The sequence below is a fragment of the Heterocephalus glaber genome, unplaced genomic scaffold, assembly GCF_053883595.1.
Source record: "Heterocephalus glaber isolate CG9 unplaced genomic scaffold, H.glaber_assembly_v1.0 deba00001532, whole genome shotgun sequence".
Taxonomy (NCBI): domain Eukaryota; kingdom Metazoa; phylum Chordata; class Mammalia; order Rodentia; family Bathyergidae; genus Heterocephalus; species Heterocephalus glaber.
Genome location: NW_028258330.1, coordinates 34,271,320 through 34,284,110, shown reverse-complemented (window position 1 = coordinate 34,284,110; position 12,791 = coordinate 34,271,320). Strand labels below are relative to the sequence as shown.

General features: G+C 36.0%; 1 pseudogene; it reads right to left on the bottom strand.

Moving 5' to 3' along the window:
- Positions 1–238: 238 nt before the first annotated feature.
- LOC101697489 (vomeronasal type-2 receptor 116-like) overlaps positions 239–12,791 on the bottom strand; it is a 35,829-nt pseudogene continuing 23,276 nt past the window's right edge.

Here is a 12,791-nt window from a genome sequence, read left to right as displayed (position 1 = left end):
TAAGCAAAACTATGAGAATTTATCACACAATTTATGAAACAAGAAATTTCCAAAATAAAATTCAAAGTGAAAAGGTGATTCTTTGAGATGTCAGTAACATTAAGATTATTCTAGAAAAAAGTAAGAGGCAGTTGATTATTCAAGTAAACTTCATGTTTTAATCTAATAACTAACTCAAAAATGTTGCAGAGTTGCCCTAGAGGCACCATATAAATTATGGAATTATGTATTTTTCTAACTAATAAAATTTCTTTTTCCCAGAATGTGTTTCATCTCTGAACCCATGCAGAGAATTCCTATCTGATCTTAACAAAATAATGTAGCACCTGGGGGCAAAGATGCAGCCCAGTAGCTGTGCACCGGAGGCCAAGATGGAGAAGACCTCCATGGCCACCATGACCTTCCTCTTGGTGCTGTGGTACACAGGGAGGAAGGTGACCTACACACTGCAGAACACCAGCATGCTGAAGGTCAGGAACTTGGCTTCATTGAATGTGTCAGGCAGGTTCCTGGCCAGGAAAGCCACAGTGAAGCTCAACAGGGCCAGGGAGCCCAGATATCCTAGGACACAGTAGAAGGCAGTGAGGGAGCCCTTGTTGCTGAAGTGGTCATGTTCAGAGTGTGCATCTGTGTCAAGTTAGGGTGGATTTGTTCCCATCCAGATGCCACAGAGAGTGAGTTGGATCAGGGAGCAGATGGGGATGATGTAGTTAGGTGCCCCAATACCAGCAACTGCCTTATCCTTCTGCCTGGAGCAGTGACCTTAAAGGCAAGAACCACAGTGATAGTTTTGGCCAAGACAGTGGAAACACCCACAGTAAACACAACTCCAAATGTAGTCTGCTGGAGGAGGCAGGTGGTTGTGTTGGGATGACCAATGAAGTGTAAGGAACAGAGAAAACAGAAGATGAGGGAGATGAGCAGGGTGTAACTGAGAGCCCGGTTGTTGGATTTGACAATGGGGGTGTCTCTGTACTTCACAAAGAGCTCAAGAACAGCAGCTGTGAGGACAGTGAGACTCAGGGCAGTGCCAACCAGAATCTTCCTCATGGGATCTTCATGTGCCAGGAAAGTCACAGACTTTTGGAGGCAGTGGTTTTGCTGAATTGTGGCATACTGATCATCAGGGCATTTCATACACTGCTCCATATCTACTGAGAACATCAAATTGTATTTTAGTTCAAGTTCATTATTTCTCTCCCATTCATTCAGCCATTCACAGAAGTTCTTAGGACTTCTTGAGCCAAATTGTGCTATTTTCTTTCTGTTTCTTCTTTGTTTTACTTTTGAAAATTTTTCTTCTGTTTCTTAGGCCTGATTACTGAAGTCAGGACCTTTGTACTGAGCTACATCCCCAGCCATTTAATTTTTAAAAAAATTTTGAAATACAATCTTGTTTAGTCACAACACTATCAAGGCTGCACACAAATATGGAATCTTTTTGCCTCAGCCTCCCAGAATGCTGGGACTCCAGGTGTGCATCAACATGCCCTGATTTTCATTTGCTTTTCTAGACACCAAGAAAAGGCATGTTATATTTAGTATCTTTCAATTAATACTGCCCTTTTTTATAGTTCTCTATTTTCAATATGCATTAAAATATATACCTATCTATAGCAAACTTCTATGAGTCATGCTTTCTAGATTTCTTCAATGAACAACCACTTGAAAAACCAAAATAATTTACTACATTCTAGGGATATGATGAATATTACATAGTGCCCACTAGTTTATGTTCTCCAACCTCAACAAACTTTATGGATTTCATGAAAAACAATGTATTGGAATTTGTATAACAATTGGATTGAATCTGTAGAACCAGTTGTAAAACACTACCATCTTTCCGTTGATGATCATGTCATTCATGAACATGCTTTCTTCAACCAATTGCTTTAGTTTTATTGGTAGAAATTATTTGATACTTAAATGTGGTATCTTTCAGAACCCTTATTGCTTTATCTCTATTTAATAGTTCAATAATTGTTAATTTGTATAATATAATCTCTGAATAATTAATGCCTGAGCTGCAGAGATAGGTTATTTTTCACCTTAATTTATGTTCCATCAGCACTAAATTCAATTGTTAATTTATGTGGGTTTTATACTTACACACTAGCACCATAAGAAAATTATCTCAAATAATAATCTACTTTCCCAGTACATGATTACATTTATATGTGTTTCTGAATGTGTTGTATCAGCAGGGACATATAGTATATTGTCCGGTAGAAGGGATCACAAGAAAAATTCTACTCTGATTTTTGCTTTCAAAACTTAACCACAAAATGTGTGGTTTACTTTAGGGTTGTATAAATGTCACATATGAGATGTAAACAGTTTATTCATAGTCTTAATTTATTAAATGTTGTTTTTGTTTATTTGTAAATCATGGAAATAATTTCACCTTTAGTATATTTTTCTTCATTAATTGATATTATTTCTCTTCAAAGAAGTAGTGCAATAACTTATATTTCATAGACTGTATTTGGACATGGGTTCCCTCCTCAGAATGTAAGTCTAAATTTGGAATAGAATACTCCAATTTAGTTTCCAAAGGAAAGTGGCCTGAAATCTTTGCTTTTTGTAATGGCATTATCAGCTGTGTATAACATAATGTACATCTGGCCTCCATCTCAGGCTCCTAGGGCAGAGAAGCTCAGCCAGTCCCAACACCCGGAGGGGGGCTCCCTGCATCCATCCCAGGCTCCTGGAGCAGAGAAGCTCAGCCCATTACAGCACCCAGAAGGAAGCTCCCCCGCTGCCATCCCAGGCTCCTAGGGCAGAGAAGGTGACCTGGTCCCAGCACCTGGAGGGAAGCTCTCCACCTCCATCCCAGGCTCCTAGGGCAGAGAAGCTCAGCTGGTCCCAGCACCTGGAGGGAAGCTCCCTGGCTCCATCCCAGGCTCCTAGGGCAGAGGGGTTGGGCCAGTCCCAGCACCCGGAAGGAAGCTCCTGGCCTCCATCCCAGGCTCCTGGGGCAGAGAGGCTCAGATGGTCCCAGCAGCCAGAAGGAAGCTCCCCTGCTGCCATCCCAAGCTTCGAGGACAAAGAAGGTGAGCCTTGTGGGCACCAGAAGCACCCCCGCCCCATGGAAATGCAAAAACACATAAACAAGCCTCAGCAACAGACTTCCAGATCACCTACAGCAACCCCAAAGGGAAACGAGATGGAACAATCTGATACTCAACCACCTGGACTCTATGAACTGGCAACAAAAGAGGATCTGGGAAAAATGAAATCAGAAATAATTACTCAGATAACAGCAAAGATTGTGCTCATGGTGCAAGACATGATTAATAAATCTAGAGAGAACACAGATAAGAAAAATAGAGGATCTGAGGAACATGATAGAATCCCAACATAGGAAACAAATGGAATCCATAAAGCAGACACAAACAGATTTCCAAGAGATTAAATACTCCATTGAAAGTCTGCACAGCAGAATGAATCAATGTGAGGATAGAATTTCACATATAGAAGATAAGATTGCAATTAGTGAGGAGGAAAATAAAAATTACTTTAAAATTGTAAAGGAACATGAGAAATCAATCCAGTAGCTGCTAGACGATGCAAAGAAGAATAACATAAGACAGATTGGAGTCAATGAAGAAAGAGGAGAGAGTGCAGATGACATAAAAAACTCTTCACAGAAGTGATGACAGAAAACTTCCCAAGGAGGGGAAAAGAACTTCACATACAGATAAATGAGGCATTTAGGACTCCAGCCAGCCTTAAAAACAAAACAAAACAAAAACAAAAAAACTACACATAGGCATATAATAGGATTCCAGAAATCCAGCAGAAGAACAAAATTCTACAAGCAGTGAGAGAAAAGAAACAAATCACATACAAAGGAAATTCCATCAGAATCACAGCAGACTTCTCAATGCAAACTCTCAAGGCAAGAAGAGCTTGGAGTGATGTATTTCAAGCCCTAAAAGAAAACAGCTTCCAACCCAGATTGATGTACCCTGCAAAACTGTCTTTCAAAATTCATGGAGAAATAAGATACTTTCATGATAAAGAGCACCTCAGAAAATTTAGGAATACCAAACCAGCACTCCAAAAATATTTACGCAATACCCTAGGAAAAGACAATGAGGATCACAACCCCAGGAAACCCAGCAGAATGAATCCATTGGGCATGACAAATTAAATGCAAAGGGGAAGAATCCAACAAAAAGAAAAAGTCATGACAAGGCTTTTAAAACTTTGAACTTCATCTCTCTAATGAGTGTATAATTCATTCTTATTATTGTACTGATTATCATTTTTCTGATTCTAGAGTTTCACAACATTTCTTGTGCTATACTGGCTACTATTTTTTTCTTTTTGGTACTGGGGATTGAACTCGGATCCTTGTGCGTGCAAAGCAGGCAGTGGAACCACTGAGCTAAATTCCAGCCCTATACTGGGATTTATCATCTTCTTATGTCTACATTTTAATTGGGTTGTCTATTAATGAGCTGTAAGTGTTCTTTATATATTCTGGTCATAGGTTATATGCATTGGAAATATGGTCTATTTAAGGATTACTTTTCATTTTAATGATGTCATTTAAAGTTCTAAATATTGATGGAATCTCATTTATCAATTTTTTTCTTTTATACATCATGTCTTTGGATCCTAGGTAGTTCTTGCCTACCCTGAATTCATAAATATTTTCCTTATAATTTCTTCTTAAAGTTTTATAATTTTAGGCTTTCTTATTTAGGTTCATGAATCCCTTCAAGTTATTTTCATGTATTGAAAAGAAAGGTTGAGGTTAATTTTTTATATATCGATACCAGGTGTTCTAGTGCCATTTGCTGAAAACACTGTCTCTTCCTCGGCTCTTGAATTGAGTTTATAGTCTATAAAACGCTAATGTTAAATAATCTTTCAAAACTCAGTGGACCATATATGTGTGGTTCTATTTCTAGATTCTCTGTTTTATTCAAATGATATCTTTCCTTACAGCAACACTGCCTTGATTACTGTAGCTTTAGAAGTCTTTTTTTAAATTAAATTCTTTTATAGGTACATTGTAGGTATACAACACAATTACATTTCTCATTGGCAATTGTACCTTTACATAATGCATCTTGGTTCTTATTTTTTCCCCATTCCTAGCCCTCCCTTCATACCCTCCACCCTTCCCTATTGACAAAGACTTTATTTCCATTTTTTCCATTTCTCATCATTTTTCCTTTCCCTTCTTTCTTTTCCCTTGCCTCTCCCACTACCCCTACCCCTTTGGACATTTTCTTCCTATTTTATGTTTTCGATTATTCATTCTAATCATTGGTACATTTTAGGTATACAATATAATGACATTCATCATTGGAAATTTGCCCCTATACATAGTCTCTCTTGGTTCTGATTTTTCGCCCTTGTCCAGCCCTCCCTTCAAACCCTCCATTCCTTCCTATTTACAAAGATAAAATTAGGTACGAAACATCTTCCAACACTGTTTTTGTTTTTGTTTTTAACTTTTCTGGGTCCTTTGTACTCCTACATAACTTTTAAGTTTCAATATCCCATTCTGCACTTATAGCAAGTATACACAGACCTGAATTTTTATATATACCTTGTGTTTTCCAATACTGCTAAATTCAAGTACAAGTTCTAAGGGCTCCTAGAGATTTCTTAGTATTTTCTCTGTAGCTGATCATTTCACCTACATATAAAGATTTTGCTTCTGCTGTGCCAATCCTATCCTAGTTGTGTCATTTTATTGCCAGACTACTTTGGTGGGACCTAGGTTTCAAAGTTTAACAGACAGATAAAGAGTAAGCATATCTGCCCTTGTTCCCCACGTTAAGAAGAAGGCATTGTATCTTCTCCATTCATATAAGGTGTGCTCCCTGGAATTATGGAGTACATGTCTTTAATCTATTGAGAAGTTTCTGTTCTACTTCCAGTCCTCTGATAGCTTTTACCATGAACAGCTGTAGAATTTAGTCCAATACTTTTTCTCCAACTAGTGACAGGATCATATGGCTTTTTCCTTTCTTCTGTTAAAATGATGACTTTTGGGGGTGTATCTTCCAATGCTGAACCAACACTGCCATCCCTATAACAAAACCACTTTCTACATACTGCCAGATCTGACTTCTAATAGTGTGTTTTGTTAAACAAATTTCTATCTATGTTCATACTTTTTTCTTCTATTATCTTTATCCAGTTTTAGGATTAGCACAATGTTGAGTTCCTAACATGAGGGGAGAAGTGTTCCTTCTTTTTTCTGCTTTGTTTGATATAATTGATCAGTTAAAATGTTTATGAGCCTGCTGTTGTCGTATAAGTAGGTTTTCAAGCTAGGAATACACTTTCTTTAATAGGTGCTATTCAAATTTTATATTTCCTCCAGAGTTAATTTCATTAATTTGTCTTCCAAGTTACTTCTTAGAAGTTGTCAAATTTATTTCAAAAAGATTTTTGTAATATGCTTTCCATACCTTTTTAAATTCTGTAAAATCTGTGGTAATGTCTCCTAGATCTTAATATTGTAATTTAAAAAATATAACTGATATCGTGCAACAGGAAGAAAAGGTCTAAAAGAGCAGGGTAATTGGTAGGGGTAGGGGAAGGGAAAAAAGGGAAAGCAAAAATATGAGAAGAGGAAAAAAAATGGGAGCAAGGTCTTTGCAAATAGGGAAGGGTGGAGGGGGTGAAGGGAGGGCAAGGTAAGGGGAAAAAAATAAGAACCAAGAGACTCATGTAATGGTACAAGATCCCAATGATGAATGTAACTTTATTTTATACCTAAAATGTACCAATAAATTTAATCTGGAAAAAAGAAAAGAAACATAATGTAGATCTTCTTTCTTTTTAAAAATATTAATTTGTACACATTTGCAGTATATAATGAATACATTCACTGTAAGGAATTGGTACATGTACAGAACACATATTATTTATTTTCCCCTCCATGCCACTCCCCTTTTAGTGTACCAGTATCCAATTCATTTATCTTGTAAGTCTTTACACAGTTAATTAGTGTATATACAGATTGACAAGCAAACTAATAGGCAAAAAAGTAAGACATATAAGAGTATTATTCTAAATTAACAAATGCTTTCTGATAAATTGTCCCTGATGGATTACAATAACTTTGTTTCTCTCTCTGTTTTCCTGTTCATTATCTTGTAATTTATTTTTTATATATTGTGCCTTTCATAGAAGAAAATCTATTCAATATTTATGCTTCAATGTCAGATTTAATGCACTTAACATATTGTCACAAGGTGCATCCATTTCTTGACAAGTTTATCCTTTATTATAGAGTAGTATTCCATTGTGTATAAATATCCCTTTTTCTTAAGCTTTCCTCAACATAGATTATTTTCTCACTTTTCACTTTTTCTGAAGGTATTTAAATAAATCAGCATTATCACACTGTTAAATGTGTTGATACCCAGTTATACCATCCATAGTACATACATGAAGAAATTAGTCAGCATTCTATTAAGATACCTTCCTGCCTCTGTTCATTATACTCTAGTACACTTTTTCCTTTTGAATTCTCATAGCATATGTTTCTATGATACCTGTGCCTATTAATTTTATCTAATACTGGGTTTCAATGTAGTATTTTTCTACCTGTGCAGAATATCTCTTTTCCCTGTCTTATCCTCCATTACACTCCCTCCTACTTATTTCCTTCCCCTTCTCTAGAAATAGTCTCCCTTTCACTTTTATGCCATCTGTTTTGATTCCACATATTATGGAGTACATGTAATACTTCTCTTAAAGAGCCTGGCTTATTTTCTACTACTTGAGGATCTCTAGTCTCCTTATTTTCATGAAAATGTCATGATTGCATTTTTCTTTATGACTGACTACTTCATTGTGTGTATATACTACATTTATTTATCTATTATCATGCTAATAGCAAGCCAGACTGAATCCCTATCTTGGCTATTATACATTGTGCACAATAACATAGGCAGGCAGTATCTCAACACAATGCTGACAAATTCCTTCATGTGTATAATATGGATGATATACTGTGGATGGTATAACTGGTTAGATAGGGATCTTTAAAATTTTAAACTTAATCCACATAAAAGTTTTAGGAAAATAAATGGACTCATATTGGTTACCAGACAGCGTTTTGTCAATTTATTTTATTTTTTGAAGAACTCTTTGGCTAACATTTTCTGTAGTTTGTGAGTTTCAAGTAATTAGAAACAGATTGATGTGGAATACTAAACTATATTTTCACAAGGAAAATTTCCTCTATACCTGTATAAATGACACACTATTCAGTCACACTATTTTTTTTTGAAATTTGTCTTTCTCACCTTCATCAAATTTATTGATTATTGTCATTTTTTTAGCAGAGTCAACATTGATTTTGTTTACTTTTTATTTGTGTTTCAATTTCTTGATCATTCCTGTTATATTGTTTCCTGTCATATTTCTTGGTTCAATTTGCACTTTTTTATCTAATTTGTAAAAATATTTCAAATGCAGAACTCCAGGCTTTCACTGATTAATTAGTATCACATAAGTATATATACTATAAAATATGTATTTGTCACTAAAAATAGATTTTGCTTCAGCTCCCAAAATTTGATAAGTCATATATTCAAGTAGAGATACTTATTAATTTGCATTTCAAACTATTGTGTAAGAAACAAATTGTTGAGAATTCCTATTCATAACCCAAAAGAATTAACAAATTGATATTGCTAGATGCATGGTTCTTTATATATTCACATAAAAATTATGTAAAAGTACCATATCCTCAAACCCTATAAAGAGTACATACCCAAATTAACTATATGGTACATCATTAGTCTAGATATGTTTCAAAGCATATTTGAAATATACTAAGATTACAAAATCAAAACACATGTCAGCCACAAAATCAAATTAGAAAGATGATTCTTCTAGGCCATGTTTTTTCATCAAATCAAATGGTTCCAAAGTCATACTTATGGTATGCAAAATTTTTCAGTATTAGAATTCTATAATTTTTCTATACAATGTCTCAATCCTCACTCTCATATTGAGGTTGTAGAATTTCATTTTCAGCCTTTTTGATAATACACAAAAAGGAATTTGCCATTTTGACTACTTCTGCTAATCCCAAACAAGAATTTATGCCACCCTACTTCTTTTTGGTATAATACTGAATGAGTCAATTTCTCATTCCTGGCACAAAACACTCAACATGGACATCTTAGAGGAGGAGAATTTTATTTTGCCTCAGGTTTCAGTCCATAGTGAGCTAAAGGCAGAAATGGCAGGTGGAAAGATCAGGACAAAGAACAGCTGCTCAACCCATGGGAAGAAAGAGAGAGAGAGAGCGAGAGAGAGAGAGAGAGAGAGAGAGAGAGAGAGAGAGAGAGAGAGAGAGAGAGAGAGAGAGAGAGAGAGAGAACACCTGGAAGGGAGATGTGCTCTCCCAGGTCACACCCACTGTGAACCGGCTCTTCTGATCAGGCTCCCTCCTAACTGCATGTGCAGCTATAGATTCACCATGGGATTAACTGACTGGTGAGCAGAGCACTAGTATAATCCAATGATATTCTGTACACAAGTAAATGTTGGGACACACTTTGTGAAAAAACTAGAATACAAATGCTACTCCTCTGAAAAATACAGATATCATCACTCATTAAATCCCTTAGACTGAATGCATATCATCCTACAGCTCTGTGGCACAAACTATGTTTCATGATATGTGTTATTTCCCCTTAGGATGTGTGACTTCTAGGAGAGCAGGGATAACATCCTAGTAACTGATGTCATACTGTACTATAAGCATGCTGTACAACAGAGACATATCTCTATCTAAAGCCAAACACAATCTCTGGGAGCACCTGCTTTCTGTCTAGATAAGTCCTACATCTTCAGAAATAAGGATATGCTGGAGCTTCATCTGCAATGTAATCAAAATGACATTTCAAATCATGTGAATATCTATTGTTTAGTAATGCTCTGTGTTAAGCTTCATGGTGATGATGGAACTCAGAGACTATGGGGTGAGAAAAAGGGGTTCTCATGAGGACATATGCTTTCAGCGGGTCTGGAAAAACATATCATAATAGCCTGGAAAAGTTTTGTGTACCAGTGATCCAGGCTAATCTGAAACTCAAGACATGCTGGTGAAAATTAGCAATATTTTTCTTAAAATTTCAAAATTAAAAGAGATGGAGATTCAGCTCAGGGTGAAGGCACATTTTGATTCAATTCTCACCAATGTCAAAAGGAAAAGAAAACATAAAAAAGGAAAGAAAACATGAATCTATGAGTACATACAGTGCAAAGGACAGAGAATGTGTCTTTAAAGAGATAATAGTACTAAATAGAAGAAATAAATTTCCATGTAACAGAAGAAAGAATTTTGTAATTGCTGTGCTCTGCAAGTTTTTTTTCAATTTTTTGGATTGATGGGATGAATACAAAATGAACGTGGAATATTTGTCCCTAAAACAAGCTCTTACCATTGTCATTGGTGATCTCATTCTTTGGACAAGGATTGCAATCAAAGCAACATGTAGCTTTTCCCTCCTGAGGGGATTTCCTAAATCCAGGATGACAACTCTCATGGCATACAGCGTGAGGAGTCTGAGGAAAAAATACATGATGAATCTTTAGAATTTTACCACTCCTACAGAGCTTGAGAAAAAAACAATTTGTATACATGTACAAATAATATATGTGTGTGTGTGTAAATGTCGTATTTAACAATATAAAATATGTAAATATTTATAAAATATAGTTAAACATCTATATTCCATACAAATTCATTGGAAGGCTAATAAATGAGAAAATTGATAAAATTGAAATTTGAAATATTCACTTGCCATAGTTTCCCATTTCCTGAGAAAAATTTGGGGTACAAAATCTACAACAATATTTTGAGTATTTGTTTTTAATGAAGTGCATTTTGATTATATCTAACATACCTCTGTTATTCCTGTAGCCCACTCGATCATATCATCAAATAAAGACAATTGTCGTCCACGTGGAACATGTGAGGTAAATGTTCCCAATTTGACCTTAAGTCTAAGGCCTTCTGGAAAAATTCCAAAAATTGAGAATGTCATATACTACATCCAGTTTCCTTCCATCATCCAAATTCACTTGGTCTCCAGCAGGACTGTTAAATTGGATGTTCTTCAGATAGGGATGGAGCTAAAAGAGACACATCATCCTCTGGTAAACAGGGTTTCATGATCAAGAGAAAAATCAATTAGGGAATGCAGTAATCTTTAATCTTTAACTCATAATGCAAGTTTTACACTGGCATTTAATAAAGTAGAATAAATAAAATATTATGGAGGATATAATATCATAGTTTCCTAAAAAGGCAATCAATCTCAGGAGAAAAAAATTATCCAAGCTTATTTAAATAAAGTTTTCCTGGATGTTAGAAAAAATTAGTATTGGATGTTTTATTAATTTTGTTTCTCCATGTTCACACAGCAGTACTTGCACAATGAAGTTCTCACTAGCAAAGATACTGCACCATGGAGTGATAAATTAAAGATAGTATATCTAATATAGTGTTTAGCACCATTTAAATTCAAGGATTACAAGGTCTGTTCCCCTTTAAGAAGTTCATAGAGAATATTTAGATTCTATAATAAATATTTATCTATATGGGCACTGACAGCCTCTAGACAAAAGTAAAGAACTTGTCTCATATTGATTTTTACAATGTCAGAGCCTTCTTGCTAAGTGGCCATTTCTATCCAGCTCAATGTTTACCTCTTGAAAAATGGGCTGGTGTGTTATCACTTTTTCTTTTGGATAAACTGTTTCAAAATTCTCTGATGAAGAACATGTGTAATAACTTAAAATAGGCACTTTGATATCATTGCATGCCACTACAGAAAAGATGATTTACCTGCCAGGGGGCAAACACCATCACTTCTTTTTTTCCCAGTGGTGGCCATTGTGCTTGTTGAAGAAGCATCTCATGGAGGGCATGGGACACAGCATACACAACATTGTGTACATTGTGACTCCTGTCAGTCATGGCTGTGTCAAAACAATTCACAGGCAGCCATGCCACAGAGGCACTGGGTGTACATTCCTTTAGTGAGCAGTCAGAATCAGAAAATGAGCAGTGGAAATTATTGAACCAAAACACAGTGAGGTAAAAGTCTTCTGGGTATTTGGAGGGGTTGGCCTCTTCAACAAAAGTTTTGAAACCAGAAAAGTTCTCATGGTGGTTTGAAAGAATGAGAATTCCATGGAATGAATTAAGTATGAAATTTTTCCCAGTTATATCAGCATGCCATTGTGAGTTTGTGACCCAGACATTGCCTGTTAGTAAATATTGCCCTATACTATAGTTTACATCATTTAGAATATCAGTGTCATAGTAAATGATGACCACGTTGACTTGTGATGTTTTCTTGGTCAGGATAATGTGTTCCTTTGCAAATGCTACATATGACACAAGAGGAGTCAGGACCATTTTCTCAAAGGCTACACAGACTTTGTTTCTGTCCATCTCTCCTCTGACATCTGAGAGAAATTGAAGACCCTTCTGACCTTCCATAATGACCAGTTCCACCAAGATCCAGCTGAAATGAACCATCAAGGACACCACAGCAAGGGCCAGAGATGTGTCCTTAGGGGCTACCTGGTAGACAGAAGGAAATTGTCCACTGTCTCCTAGCATAAGATCAAAAGAGCCAAATGTAATCTAAAAGGAAAGAAAATTGGAAGGAATTTAAGAGCATTGACTCACAGCACAACCTCATGCCTGGAGAATATTAAGTAACAACTGGAAGGGCTAGAGGAAGATACCTATTCATCCAGTCTTTCTAATTATCTCACTT